The sequence below is a fragment of the Formica exsecta genome, unplaced genomic scaffold, assembly GCF_003651465.1.
Source record: "Formica exsecta isolate Colony F162 unplaced genomic scaffold, ASM365146v1 scaffold26, whole genome shotgun sequence".
Classification (NCBI taxonomy): Eukaryota; Metazoa; Arthropoda; class Insecta; order Hymenoptera; family Formicidae; genus Formica; species Formica exsecta.
The window spans coordinates 4191562-4208198 of NW_021849866.1; the positions used below are offsets into that span (position 1 = coordinate 4191562).

Below are 16637 nucleotides of genomic sequence, written 5' to 3' on the forward strand. Positions count from 1 at the left end.
ATGATTACCTCGGGTACGTGCACTACGAACTCGCAATCTTGATTCTCCAGGTGTCATTCTAGAAAAAGATTGCACTATAAGAAAGTTATAAAGCTCATTATTATTTTTATTATAACGACATAACATAACATAAAAATTTAGCTCCAAAGTCTTTCCAGGATGAGACTGACGAAGTCGGGGCCTGCACTGAGGTCCTTCGTTTCGGCGGCTCGGCCGCTGCTGTCGTCCGCAAGTGGGGATACGTGGTAGTGGGATGGCGAGGTAGTGAGATGACGCGCTATTATGGTAGCGCCACGCTTAGGTACTAGTAGAAGCAAGGTGTCATGGCCGCCAAAGGCGAGCTTTTTGAATCGCGTAAAAGGGACTTAGAGTTCTTTTAATCAATTTCGAAAATATAACAGAGGAAAGAAAATCGGAAAAATGGTCGCGGGACGTGACAAATATTTCATCATTCTGTTCCTTGACAGTAGCTATCAGGGAAACAAGTTTTTCTGAAAAATATTTCATTATAAAAACTGTTGACGTTATATCTACTTTGACAAATCAGTCTTTTACAAACCTCGTTGTTTTCCTCGTTCTTCCTCTTGTTCATCATCTGACGATGAATTATATATTCTTCTAGACATTCTTTTCCGTTTCTTACGTATATCTTCGTTTTCTTCTTCACTCTCCAAATTTGATATAATTTCTGACCGTTTTAGTTTCTCTCTTGTCTTTACAAGATCATCTGCAATTTAGAAAAAATGTAGAATAAATAAATAAATATATATGTAAAATAAATAAATATATGTATATATATGTAGAATAAACAAATAAATAAATATGGAAAACTAACTTACCACTACTGTAAAAAATACGCGAAATACTGTGCAGTGTCCATTTTTCAGTATCAACTGTTTCCCCTGTTCTCAAAGCTTTGTCAAATTTATTTTGATCTTTATACGGAGGCCAAAAAACTTCCTTTTTAAAAAAGGGAAGCCACGCACTGTTAACAGCAGCTACACCACCGCTGTGTTTCTCATGAAATTCTACAACAACATAAACCATACTTATTTTTGGATTATTTCGCCTGCAAAGACAAAGCATAGTATAATATATATGTATATATTTATGTATTACAAGATTAGAGAGGTATTTTAATAAACTCACCTGTACGCTTTAAATCTTCTATCAAATTTATTAAAATGTTAATATAACAAATATTTACATTTCCCACACGGAACAAAAACCTCTAATGGATGTCCAGTAGACATCCATCATGGAGATTCGAAACCTCTATAAGATGTCCATGTAATCTCCTATAGACATCTACTAGACATCCACAATTCCGCATTTCTTACTTTCATTCGACATCCATTAGACGTATTCATAGATGTCACATGGACGTCATATGGTATAATCATGGATATTTCATGGAGCTTTGATGGATGAATAATAGCCTTCAAGGCACACCAATATCCCAATAAAGTCACATCTTAAATTGTAAGACGGTAACATTCCACGGAGATTAATAAACCTGCCATCAACTTCCCAGCAACATGAAAATATGTTCGTCCAAACACTCCAAACTCATTCCATTAACATCCCAGAGACTTTGCGCGTAACGTTGTATTAATATTCATACAACATGCCACAAAACTCCTAATATTATTTTTCATAAGGAACTTTTGCAAAAAAAATATTATGTTGCCAAAAATTGATTAAACACTTATTTTTTCAATAGCTTTCAATCATTTTTCACTAATAATTGAATAGTTCAAACTTTTTTCTTTTTATACAGAATCCCGCAGAAAATCCGAAAAATTAAATAAAAGGAGCTTTTTATTAGTGTGTTTCTGAAAATATAAGATATGTATACATATATATATTATTTTACATCTTAAATAGACAGTAAATGGATAATTTTAACTTCTTCGGACATTTATCCGCCCGATTTTTAAGAAAAAAATCAATCCAATATCTGAATTGTTGGGATTGTACTTCATTAAATATTAAATAAATAATAATTTTGGATATAGATAAACATGCACATAAAATTCAATTATTAATGTTAAACGATATCTCATAATTTTGTAATATTTTCAGCATACGCGAAAAGTGAAATAATTGCGCGTAAGGTTGTTGAAATATTGAAATAAGATTCCATTAATCTTCATACATAATCTCCTAATATTATTTTTAATAAGGAACCCTTGCAAAAAAATATTATATTGCCAAAAATCGATTAAACACTATCGGTTTTCAACAGCTTTCAATCGTTTTTTCACCAATCATTGAATAGTTCAAACTCTATTTTTTTCTTTAATGTTGAATTCCGCAAAAAATCCATAAAATTAAAACAAAACGAGCTCCTTACTATTATTTCTGAAAATATAAGATATGTATATATATATATATATATATATATATATATATATACATATCTTATATTTTCAAAAATAATAGTAAGGAGCTCGTTTTTTTGTTTTAATTTTATGGATTTTTTGCGGAATTCAACATTAAAGAAAAAAATAGAGTTTGAACTATTCAATGATTGGTGAAAAAACGATTGAAAGCTGTTGAAAACCGATAGTGTTTAATCGATTTTTGGCAATATAATATTTTTTTGCAAGGGTTCCTTATTAAAAATAATATTAGGAGATGTAAGAGGCGATATCGAATAATTAATCGACCGTTTTCGGCGCCTCGTGCCTACTCCCACTTCTGCCGAAATAGTAGCGAATAGTGCGCATGTCGATCGATCGCGGTAGATCGATATAATAGAGCTTCGGGATGTCTCGTCCTCTTTCGTTCCGGGGACGCACGCAGGCGACATCGAATAAAGAAGTACTCCGACTTCATTGCGGTTATCTTGGCCACGTCACCACTAATTGTAAGGAGACAGACACCGCCATATCTTAACGGAAGCTTGGATACTCCTTGGGCCGGCGGAACTCTCGGGCGTGAGGAGGAAGAGAAGCAGAAAATCCCCGGAACAGGAGAAAGAGTCAACGAGAGAACAATCGAAGCGATATTGAATACGTGGCACCACCTCAGATAAGTATTGCTCAACAATAAAACTCGATTTAGAGAATTCGCGGTGAGATTCCCGTATCGTAATCCACGAGACACGACGGCAATTGTGCCGACACGTCGGGGCGTTAGGAAAGAGCCGGAGAGCAGTTACGAACTCCGAATAAACGGTGATTCACGCGTGCACAGAAAAAGAACATTCCAAATCATTTACGTAAATATAGTAGCGTTTTAGGTAGTTAATTGTATTGACGAAAGCGGGTTGTATGGATATTAATAAAACGTTACGCGCAAGGTCTCTGAGCCGCTAATGGAATAAATTTAGACGAATTTTCAAGTTACTAAAAGTTAATGGCAGGTTTATTAATTTCCGTAGAATGTTACCATCTTACAATTTAAGGTGTAATTTCATTGGGATGTTGATGTGCTGTGAGGAATATAATATGAATAATTACAGTTATCTCTAATTTTAATCTATAAATTAAGAATTTTCTTTGTTTAATAATAAATTGATGACATTATATATTATGGACTGTTTAAAAAATTTGGTATGAAAAAAAATTCTTTATTTTGCATTAAAATTTTGTTAATTATATTTTAGAGTTTAGTAAAAAATTTTAATAAAAATTTAAATTGTATATAAATTAAAAATAGAATATATAATATTACACATTTTTAAGTATACTCTCAAAACATTAGCTGAGAATTTTAAATAATACTTAAATAAAAATTAAATTTTGTTTTATTAGAAACATACTTGTATAAATCTATCATACATCCATAACAGATGTCTAATGGACATCCATGATGGATTTATATACGACATCTACCATGGAGATAATATGGATTTCTATTAGAAATCTATACAATATCCACTGTGGAGATAGATGTCGCATGGAGTTATGGAGGTTATATGGACGTCCATTTATATGGATGTCATGTTCCGTGTGGGCTCTCAAGAAGAAACAACCGTAGTAACTCAACAACTTTTTAAATGGTAAATGTTCAGATTAATTTACACCTCACGAATCGTTTTCATTTTCACATATATTATAGAGGGCACATTCCTAAGTAATAAGCACTTTGAATTTTGTGGCGCTCTCTTCTGGTTCCAGAGATATGCAATTTTAAAGTTTCACAGTTTTAATGCTTTTTCTGTTATAAAATAAGAAAAAATAAAGTTTGTTTTTGTTGTATTTGTGTAAATCAGATGTGGAAAAAGTGTTTGTTAGGGATGAATGGAGGCCCGATTCAGCATGTACGGAGCACGCCAGATACTGGCATACTTCTTTTTGATAATAACATAAATAATTATGATAAAAAATGTTTGCTGTCGCTTTCTGAGAAAATCGCTGCCCACAGGATCAACGAGGAGACAACTGGGGAAGGCCACTCCACATACCACTAGTATGGGAGCCTCGCCGCGGAGATACGGGATTGCGCCCGACATATGAGTCCGACACTCGAACCCGGATACGATCTAAGATTGATGGGAAAATCGAGAAAGGGGAACATCCGGAGTCATGGAGGGATGTAAAAGGGCCAGGCCAGTTTGTACACTGCTGAAGATATCTCCTTCACGTCCGAAAGGAAAACAACGGGAAGTAAAGAGATCGAAAACTAAAAGATCAATAGTGAGGGCCGCAAGGACCAACAAGACCCGGAAGCGCCACAGGTGGCCTAATTGTACATTACTGTGCCGGCGTGTCTCTTGCGGCTCTTCCGCTCGTTATTGTTCGGCGGACCAGCGCGAGAGATAGAAGCCTATCGCCGAGATCCATCGTAAGAGCGGAACGATAGCTGAAGACCGGTGAGATGTCGTCCCTTTGTTAAACCACCAATTTCGGATACGGTTTGGATGAGTCGCGCCACGTAATAATCGCTGCCGTAAGTTAACGCTTCCTTTACGAATTCGTTTATCGCTATCACGTTTCCTAAGAATAAACGGCCGATGGCGAGACGATTCATCCGATCCTCTTTATCGTGCAATTACTTTATCTTCCGGGAATGCCGCCGACAGTCATAATTGTATTTTTCGAGTATTGTTTCGTATTTTGTTTTGTATCACTACCGTTTTGTACATCGTTATTATTTTGCGGCGAGCTCATATACCGCGTCTCGAATATATATCGTGCGTTGTGAAAATCTCGCGTGCTGCGTATGTCATATTTTCGGTATATTTTATGTAATCGGTATTTTGCAGATTATTTGGAAAATTTATCGATGTTGTACAGTTATTATATTGCGTGGAATGTGGAATTGTAGTATCCTCAGATAAATGCGTCACGTTAGTCGCGTAATTACGATTCTCTCCCTTTTGCGCAGCGTCGCCATAATAATCGTAAAATCGGAGGTTAGAAAAGAGTCAGATCTGAACAACTATATTGATGTCATATCCCGCAACTACGAACTACTGTCGCGAGTTGAACGGCTGCTATACAAGCGCTTTTGTATTCCTTCTTGAACAACATCTTTATAATTTTACATGGGCGAGCGCAGTTATATATATGAAAATCCAAAGGATTTTCCGTCGCTAATAAGGCCCGAACGCGCTCCGCGCATCTGGAAATTCGCGGCCACCATATAATCAATCTTTATTCGCGCGTGCCGTGAAACACGATACTCTTGCTCGGCCACGTTAACATGTTAAGGCCGACGAACAGGCTGATATCTCCGAAATTATATTCTATTTTCTTTTCAACTATTTACACTTGTTAATATATTATTATTTTGTTAAATCTTTGTGTCTTATGAATCTCTGCTTACTTATTTCGGTTCTCTCCCGTCCCGTTTGTACGGATCACTCCCTCTATTAATCTTGTTAACTGAGGAGCGGTCGCGGATTCTGCCGTCGCGATTATTCCTCGATCTTGCTTTATTGGTTTTTTGTGAGTTTTGTATGGCGCGAATCTCGCGTCTGGCGCCCAACCTATCGTTACCAGAATTTGCTCTTGTATGAGATCGAGCTATCGTATATCGCGCCGAAGGCCGATGGTATGCCGTGGGTCATTACCAACGACCTGCCGGAAAAAGACAATATAATTACTTAAAATATATACACAAATTGGCGCCCAATGTGGGCCCACGATAAACGGGATGCAGAGATTGAGATTGACAAGTTACTGAGATGAATTTAATGATTTGATTTGTGATTATATATGACATTGAAACTTTTGGCTTTATACTGAATATGTTATTTCTTATGTCTGCTTGTTATTGAGATTATCGATTGTTTGATTGTTTTATTGATGTTATTCCTGAGATTATTATGGATTAATGATATTCTGGTTTTTGTTATTAACGCTTATTTGAACTTCTTCCGCTTATCTGATTCTCTGTATTATTATTATCACGTTTCTTTGATCAATTTTCGAAAATATTGAACTTTTGCTAAAATTATTAGAATCCCGCTGATTTAACTTAATGATAATTAAAATTTTATCAATCAGATAATTTATTTAACTGCTGCCTGGATTATTGAAAACTTTAAGAGGTAATTTTTTATCTCACTTATTTGGAATTAATTCTTGCTACCTCTTTTCGTATTTCTTCTGAATTTATATTGAGAGTATTAAAGGATGTATTTATATATATATATTGAGTGCCGCTTATTGAATTTTCATATGTACTGTGTGTACTAATCGCTTTCTTACAGGATATTGTTTAATACTGTATTTCTTGTATTTCGCCGATCTTTTGCCTGAGATTTTCGAAAAATTTAAGTTTGCGAGGAGGATCTGTAGAATTTCGCGTGTTATATTTTGCATTTTATTGTATTTTTGAATTCGATTATTATCGAAACGGAAGATTTCGTGGATTTAGCCTGTTTTGAGATTCGGTGACCGTGATCGTGTTTACGCGTGGGTAAATGTTCAGATTAACTTACACCTCATGGATCATTTTCATTTTTGCATATATTATAGAGGGCACATTCCTAAGTAACACGCACTTTGAATTTTGTGGCGCTCTCTTCTGGTTTCAGAGATATGCGATTTTGAAGTATCATAATTTTCGCATTTATTTCTATGATCTTTTCACTATATCTTACTTGCGTGTTTATGTTTTTTTGTTTACATTTGCGTCACAATCAGTATATTTTTGCTAAGAATTTCTTTTGTTTACATTTAGAGTTGTTTTTATGTTACTGCTAGTACGCTTCAGAATCGTACACTTGTTCAGTTCTGCTAGAAATTTCAAAAGAAGTAGAGCAATGAAGCTTTACGAATTTCTATCCATTACTACAGAAAAAAATATTGCTTTTCCATGTAAAGGGAGGTTCAATGCAAACCTATGTGTCTAGTTTTTTGATAGTGGAGCCCCCCCCCGCAAGGAGCGGAACATACTGTCTCCACGCATATACTTTTTAATGCGAAGTAAGGTTTCACAGGGGTTTACAACTTTCCACTTTATATTTACACATTAAAAAGTATATGCGTGGAGACAGTATGTTCCGCCTCCCCTGCGGGGGGGCCCACTATTAAAAAACTAGACACATAGGTTCGCGTTGAACTTCGCTTCACGTGGAAAATGGAAAAATTCAAGGAGCTTCGTTTCCAGAAATGTAAATAAACACTTTATCCACGTCTGTTTTACACAAATACAACGTAAACAAACTTTATTTTTTCTTATTTTATAACAGAAAAAGCATTAAAACTGTGAAACTTTAAAATTGCATATTTCTGGAACCAGAAAAGAGCGCCACAAAATTCGAAGTGCGTATTACTTAGGAATATGCCCTCTCCAATATATGTGAAAATGAAAACGATCCGTGAGGTGTAAGTTAATCTGAGCATTTACCTAAAAATTAAATTTTGTTTTATTAGAAACATACTTGTATAAATCTATCATACATCCATAACAGATGTCTCATGGACATCCATGATGGATTTATATACGACATCTACCATGGAGATAATATGGATTTCTATTAGAAATCTATACAATATCCACTGTAGAGATAGATGTCGCATGGAGTTATGGAGGTTATATGGACGTCCAATGGATGTCATGTTCCGTGTGGGTTGTGTTCCTTATTGACATAAATACACATAGTAATTTATATAGTATTGTAGGTTAGGCTTCAATATCACAATTTGTGCATTAATATATGTATCTAACTTTTTTTATATAGAAACAAATTTATATCAGTTTTATATGTAAAGGCACAATGTGAAAGCAAATCGCCGGTTATGATCTCAAAAAGCAAATCCTTAATAACAATTGATGAAGAACTTGATCCTATTAATAATCATATATTGCACATGTAAGAAAAAGAAATAAGTTTGGAAAAGGAGTGTGTACAATATTTACCCTTTTGCTAATATATTATTTTCTCTTTATTTTATAAGAGACACGCCAGATACACATAGATACACAAAACTTCGACCGGCTTCAGAATCACTTATTGGGCACGTGTTACATTTCTCGTTTTCTCGCTATTGCCACAGTGTATACTGTGCTATTGCACTGTTACGCAACTCATGTCGTAGTCTTGTCCAATCAAGAACCCAGAAGCGCACATGCGCTTCACGTTCGCGCTCGGTTCAAATGTATTCTGAACGGCATTAATGAGGTTCTCCTTATCATACGCCCAGGCGATCGTTTGTTACGACAGGCGCGTGATAGGGTAGGATTCTATCGATGCCATTATACATATAGATATGAAATTTCCATGCTCTACGATGAAATCGCAAACGCAGCAATTAATAATGAAGCAATATTAACTATATTTTTCATTGCCTACTTTTTATTTTCCATTCTATTTGTGTTTAAATATCTTTACATATATTGATCCCTTTACTTATGGTATAATTACCGCATTATCACATATCGATATAGTTACCATAAGTAAAAAGTTTAAAAGTGGAACGAACAAAGTCTGTTTTAATTAAGAAAAACTTAAAAAATAAAATTGTTAATACAAAATTTGGTCTTAAAAAGACGTCTAATTCATGTCCTTTTCATAATGTCATAATTTCGTCCACAATAGGATCAAATACACGTCATATAGAAGACATATGACGTCTTGGACGAAATATGACCTAAAATTGACGTCAATAAGACCGTGTGTGCTACCTGGGAAACTTCTGACTTGCAGAAATCTTATTGTTCGTAATATATGATTTCTCTGGAATTTTCGGAAAAGGTAGTAATTTTGTTCCTTTTTTATTTCTGCCAGAATTGGATTCACACTCCTCCGACGAAGAATAATTTTTCTTAGCTCGCACATGTCTCGATTTTTTGTCTTTGTCGCATCTTTTGATCTCATCTTCTGTATTTTCATCAGCCGTTAAATCTGATACATTTTCAGCAATGAGTAGTTTTTCTTTTACTCCTTCGTATGAATCTGAAAATACAAACAAACATCATAAAAAAGACAAATCAGTATATTTACAAATAATGAATATAATAATCAAATTTTTGAAAATTGGATCGAACTTGTTCTATAAAAAATCCGTAAGACATCATATATTTTCCAGTTCGGATTGTTTTCTTCGGGGAAGAATTGTGACGCGACAGCTTTTTTTATTTTTGCTGGATCCCGAAAAGTGGGATAAGCGCATTTAGTTTCATCATCGCTTAACCAATGTGAAGGCACTATTGCCAGGCCATCCTCAAATTCTATTATTGTATAAGCTTTCAATGTAGTCATATTTTTGCTGAAAGTATAAATCACGGATGCCCAACGTCCGACCGCGGGCCGGATCCGGCCCGTGCAGCCTGTCAGTCCGGCCCGCGACCATATTCGAAAATATGAAATTTAGACTACAGTAGAATCTTGTAATAGTGCACAAAATCCTTTCCATACTTCTAGATCAAGCCTGTTCAAAACCCGGCTCGCGAGCTAAAGCGCTCCCATTTCTCCGTCGCCTCGATAGTCTCGATAGAGTGAGACAGAGAGTAAACAAAAAAGGATAGACGCTAGTATTCTTTTTTATTTACTCTTTGTCTCGCTCTATCGAGGTTATCGAGACGACGGAAGCGCTTTAGCTCGCGACTAGACGCACGTAAGTAGCGTGAGTGGGGATGTCTCAACCGCGTAGTAGCGCATATTTTTAGCGTGTATCTTTTGTTAAGTCCTAGCGACTTGTTTGGTAAGGACGTGTTCGTGCAAGTCTCACGCGACGATTTCGAATTTCATGATTCGGGAGTAAAGTAGGAGCAATATCGTTATATTCAGAGCCCCGAACTGCGCGCGAGATTCCAGTGTATTAAGAATACGATTTTCGTGGAATTGATTTGCAATTCCCAGATTTCAATTACTGCTGACAGGAGATGACTGTGAGTGTAAAATTCCGAATGTTTCAATGAAACAGACCCGTGCTCATAGATTTATTTATCTTTTTGCACTTCTCTCCTGCGCTCTCTACGCACATTTCTCTGATTGCTCGTATGAACTTGCAAACCAGTCGCTTACCGCTCATTTTCAATTTAGTTTCGCTTAAAGCTAGCTTCGTACTGCGTTTCTCGCTTCTCTGACAATCGAAATGTCCGGACCAAAACATCGAAAAGTTGATTCGGAGAATCGAGCTTTTCAATTGCAATGGACTGAAGAGTATTTCTTCATCTTCATTGAGAAATATGCCAAACCAATATGCTTAATTTGCAATGAAACCGTGGCGGTTAACAAGGCCGCTAACTTGAAGCAACATTATAATTCAAAACATGCCGCTAAATATGACAGAGAATACCCAAAAGGATCTCTACGTAATGAAAAATAGCATCGCTCCAAAACTCATATGAACAATCAAACTTAATAATGAAACACGCTCTGACTGAGCAGGAAAAGTGCACCGAAACTTCTTTACGAATCTCTTGGATTATGGCGAAAAATATGATTCCCTATTCTCACTCTAAAGTAATTAAGTTATGCTTACTTGAAGCCGCGAATATACTTTTCGAAAATAAAAAAGAAGTGTCCGAAACATTGAAGAAAATTCCTTTGTCGCGCAACACGGCAACTAAAAAAATTGAATCTTGCTCAAGATCAGTCCAAGAAAACATTTTGCGTAATCTGCAAAAAGCAAAATTTTTTCACTTGCAATTGATGAGTCAACTGATATTTCTGATATTTCGCAAATGGCAGTTTATGTTCGGTATCTTTGGAACAGTGAATTCAAAGAAGAACTTTTAACATTATTGCCACTTCACGATCGCACAACCGGTGAAATACTATTCAAAAATTTTCAAAAGTTCATGGAATCTGACAATCTTTTGTTTGACAATATTTTTTCGATAGCAACTGATGGTGCACCGGCTATGACTGGTAAAGTCAATGGTTTCATTGCATTCATGAAAAATCTAAATTCCAAGATTATTGCTTTGCACTGCATAATTCATCAAGCTGTTCTTTGCGCAAAGCTTTCTGGCGATCTTAAGAATGTCATGACAGCAGTTATGAAAATAGTTTATTTTCTGCGCTCGCATTCGGCTCTACAACATCGTTTACTAAGAGCATTTTTGCAAGAATGTGAAAGCGAGTACATAGATTTGCTTGTTCACAATGATGTTCACTGGCTAAGTAAAGGCAATGTATTGAACAGATTGATATGCTTACTACCAGAAATTCATAGTTTTCTTGACTCTAGAAATACTAAGACTGCTAATGAGTACTTCCAATTTTTGGGTAACATAGAGAACGTTGGCAAAATTTGTTTTTTGGGCGACGTGTTCTCCCATTTTAATGAACTGAACAAAGATTTGCAAGATAAGAACAAGGTTCTCTGCGATATGTGGGAAATAATAAAAGCATTCCAGCGGAAATTGCAGTTGTTCGAAAACGATCTAAATTCAAAGGAATTACTTCACTTTCCTTCATTGAAAGCTCATATTGAAGGAAATCCTGATGAAGACATTGACATGAACACTTTTGTCAAGTTTTTACATGAAGTGCAGATCGAATTTTCTTCGCGGTTTTCAGAATTTAGCCAAATCTCTGATTTACTCACTGCCTTAAAGAATCCATTTTCTATGGAACCCGGTAACTGGAACGGTAACTGGGTTACACAAGCTATGCATCTTTTCAGTGATTACGTTGATAAAGCCAGGCTTCAGCTGGAAACTATCGAATTGCAGAAAAACAGTGTATTGAAAGAAAGCTATCAAGCAGCACAGATAACCAAGTTTTGGACTGATATTTTGCCTGATGAAACTTATCCTAATTTACGAAAGATAGGTTCTTTTGTATTGACAATGTTTGGATCAGCTTATGTTTGCGAAGCTGCATTCTCAAAAATGAATTATGTGAAAAGCAAGTTTCGAAACCGTTTAACTGACCGTCATCTTGAGGATTGTTTGGTTGCTGCTACTACTAGTTACAACCCTGAGTTTACCAAGTTGGTCAAAGACAGCAAATCGCAATTCTCACATTAGTTTTTATTTGGAAAAATATATATCAAAAGTTTTCAAAGATGAAAAATAACGTAGAAAGACAGTAAAAGACAGTTAATATTAAAAAAGCAAAAAGAAAAAAACAAAAAAAACAAAACAAAATAGAAAAAATTAAAAACAAAAAATACAAAACAAAAAAAAACCCAAAAATGGAGATTGTCATTGCCTCACCTCCACGTGGTAGTCCCTGGGTAACGCAAAGAGGACAATAACTTGAAAGTTGTTTGGCAATTAATCTGGCCCGCAGGCAGTGGTTAAAATTTGAAATCTGGCCTCTCGGAAAAACTAGTTAGGCATCCGTGGTATAGATAGTCATAATATAGTCATAATATAAATATAGAATGAACAAAAAAAAAATAATTTCATTTTATAGGAACATAAACAGAACCTGTAAATAATATAATTATACTTATTCTTTGAATCGTATTCTTATTCATGTTGTAAGTATTACATACAGGGTGAGTTTTTTAACTTGAAACTGCAAAATATCTCGGAAAGTAAGCTTTATCGAAAAAAATGTTTCAAACAAAAGTTGTAGGGCTCGGAGGGGGCCACATAATAAAAATATGGATTTGACTTTGAGTGACCTTTTCAAGGTGAGGTCAATGTGATCGACGTTTTCTTAAATGGAACTCTGACCTCACCTTGAAAAGGTCACTCAAAGTCAAATCCATATTTTTATCATGTGGCCCCCTCCTAATCCTATAACTTTTGTTTGAAACATTTTTTTCGATAAAGTTTACTTTCCGAGATATTTTGCAGTTTCAAGTTAAAAAACTTACCCTGTATTATATATTACATATATCAGTTTTTGTAAGTATGTATTAAGGGGCATATGACAAACTGTTCACCATATGGAATTTTCCAAGCTTTTGCTGCCACATTATCAATGGTTCATGTATTTAAATTTTGATTTTCATTATTTTTATTCACAATATTTATTTGTAAAAGTGAAGACTTCATAGGCACGTCATATAAATCTTGTACTTTCAATAATTTTTTCCCGATTATATATATTATTTCATCTGCACATTGAATAATGTTTTCCACTTCTATATAATCTCCATTTTTTAATATGCAGCAATTATTTTTTTTATCGTTATAGCAGATCATATATAATGAATTGCGCAACGTTTTGTATTGACCTTTAATATTACTGTTTTGGTGTAGAGGACCATCAAAATGTTTATTTTCTAAATATAATGTAGAGCTTCTTATTTTTTCATATTTATTTACACTTCCAATTTCGCCATATCTTCTTGAAAGTTGTTGCAATGGTTTGTCTCCTTTCCTCAATAATTTTTTAATTGTTAACATATAATTTTCAAACCTGAAGCAACTAAAGTTGTCTAATATTCCAAATTTTCTTATGTCTGCGACAAGTGGTAATAAATTGTGTATATTGTGAGATGCATGTGCTTTACCATATATTTTTGCTAAAGAATGAACAAAATATTTCAATAGATTTTCAGCGTAATCTAAATAATAATCTTCCTTACAAGAAGCTTGATTCGATAATATTGAAATAGCAACATGAAGCGTTAAAAATTTTTTATACATGTCATTATCTAATATATCTCTTAAAACAACAAGCCCTAAATATAAAAGAAAAGTTCTAAATTCTGTAGCTTTTTGTGCGCGAGTGAACGCGGAAGCGCTAGGATCGCGTGAAATGGACACGATAGTGTTTTGTAAAAAAGGCAGTCAATTTATTAAGAACAATAAATAGTTAACAAGTTCTTTGTCGATCAGATTTATGCTAATCTTAACCGAGTGATTGCTCCGGCGAGCGACCGGGAGCGTTACGATAATCTCCGCGAGCGACGGATATATCGCGAATACCGCAAGCGACGGTGTAAACGGCGCGATTCCGCGAGCGACTGAATAAACGGCGCGTTTTAACAACGAGAGATTAATCGCGAGCGACGAGAAATCTCTTTTATGATAATCGTGAACTTCGCGTTTCGTAATCGAGCGTACGAATTAGAAAAGCGAGCGACTTTTCTATAGCGAGCGTTTAAACGATATAAGCACACACTGTCACGGATGAATCTCGATCGAGTGCGCCCGGCGGTTCCCCGAGAGAGCTTTTATACAACCGTTCTTTTTGTGTTCTAGAATTTTCTACGTGTTTGTCTCAAAATTCGCGTCGGTTGTTATTTTCGATGATTAGTTAAATTTTGAATGTTGTTATTACAATTTGTTTGTCGTTTCGGGCTCTCTCGGGTGACCGCTGCGTGGTCCATATCGATAGGCACGAGCGATGCCGCGGGCCTGGCGCGATTCGTGTAGCGCCGCTGTCTACTCGCGCTCTGATTTGTCGCGCGCCGTGCTCCGCGCGAGATGGGCGCTAACGCGCCAATTTTCGAGCGCGCTTTGTAATAGCGCGCATTAGCGGATAAAAATTTCTATAGTTCGGTTTCGAACACTTTTCATTGTTTGTAATCTTTCAGAGATCTAGGCCTTCTATTAAATTCTGATGGAACTGTCGATCTTATATTTTTGAGCAGTTGAGAAACTCGTTTGCAAAAGATTTTGGCTATTCTTTTTGAATATATATGTTTTAACCATAAACTTATTAATTTTCGCATCACTCCTAAACACACTAAATGCATGTAATCAAGTGGCACACAAGAAACTAATCCAGAATTGTCAATTTCTTTTAATATACATTCCTCTTGTTAATATTCTCCCATATATTTATTATCTGCCAGTTCTAAATCAGTTCGTAAAGAGATGTTTTCGTTTACTCCAGGAAAACATACACGTCCATCTCATTCACCTCTTATGGTACATTTTCTACAGCTAAAAAATCCTGTATGGCTTTTTACTCCAAGAACAAATGATTTTGCTGGTGCATCGCAAATCAATGCACTTAAATTTATTTTTATTATTATCCCATTGTCAATAAATCCTGTTGTTACTAATGGTTTTATATCAGACACAAATCTTTTTAAGAACTCATTGGAATCTTTTGGTTTCGTATACCCATAATACAGTCCTGCAACATATGCTTTAGCACACAGATTTTCTGATACAAGGATAGGCCAAAAACAATCTTTCAAGGATCGAGATATAGACATTCCATCAATATTTATTAACAAATCTAATGTGGCAACATTCATACCACTTTTTTTATGTCAGTTATCATTTTTTTATAATACTTTCAAAGTGACAATATTAACCATAGCCCATTTTAATAACATCAGTATTTCTAGGAGTTTGTAAAAGAGTTCTGGGATCGGTAAATATAGCGAAAAGGGGACCCAAGCGCACACACACACACATACACGCACATGGGGGATGCAAGCGGGGCTTTCGGCCCCCCTCCCGCACCCACCCCGCCAGTGGGCAGGGTGGACCTTGCTTTACAACTTACAAAGTACATGCTACATTGTAAAGCGAGATCCTGCCTACCGGCGGGGTGGGTGCGGGAGGGGGGGGCAAAGGCCCCACTTGTACCTCCCTCCGTGTGTGTGTGTATGTGTGCGCGCGCGTACTTCATGTCCATGCATGTACTTTGGTATATTTCAAACTTTTTTTGTTAATAAGATCCACCCTGCCTACCAGCGGGGCGGGTGCGGGAGGGGGGCCGAAGGCCCCTTTTGCACCCCCGTGTGTGTGTGTGTGTGAGTGCGCGCGCGTGCTTCCTGTCTATGCATGTACTTTGGTATATTTCAAACTTTTTTTGTTAATAACTTTTTAATAAGCAACGAGCGACAATTAAATTAGAAGAAAAAGTTACTCAGAATTATGTCCTTGACAACATATATCAAGGTCAAGGTCATTAGGGCTGGGTCCCCTTTTCGCTATATTTACCCCACATTTTATTGCCCATGCAGCTACAAATTTGTTAAAATTTTTATCTGCGTGTTCATTTAAAGACTTATTGTTCATTTCAGAAAAGTTATCATCTATATCACTAATATCTGTACTTATTGATGGTTCTATAGAGTCAGGCAATAATACATCACGTTCAATAGAATTCAGTTGCAACCCACACAGCAAGATGATAACAGAAAGAACTCTTAATGTTCTCTCATTCAAGATTTGGACATCCAAAAATTAATTTAGAAAGACAACATAATGAGATCAGAAAGATCTCTTATGCGCCGTATCTAGAGGGAAAAAAGACTTCTTCCGATAGTCATCAACAAGATAATATTTTTGAGATATCTTGTAATAGATACCAAAAAGATATCTCAAACTAGATATCTTTAAGAGTTCATGTTTAT

The 16637-nt window shown here is 35.8% G+C and overlaps 1 long non-coding RNA gene and 1 pseudogene across 1 annotated transcript; one reads left to right on the forward strand and one right to left on the reverse strand.

The window, feature by feature from the left end:
• Nucleotides 1-165: 165 nt before the first annotated feature.
• Nucleotides 166-8740, reverse strand: LOC115236755. Its single transcript, XR_003884241.1, has 4 exons — nucleotides 8323-8740; nucleotides 840-1028; nucleotides 560-727; nucleotides 166-491 (listed from the first exon to the last, which is right to left on the reverse strand). It is a non-coding gene; the product is annotated as an uncharacterized LOC115236755 (long non-coding RNA).
• A 798-nt stretch (nucleotides 8741-9538) lies between these two features.
• LOC115236761 lies at nucleotides 9539-12452 on the forward strand (annotated as a pseudogene).
• The last annotated feature ends 4185 nt before the right edge of the window (nucleotides 12453-16637 follow it).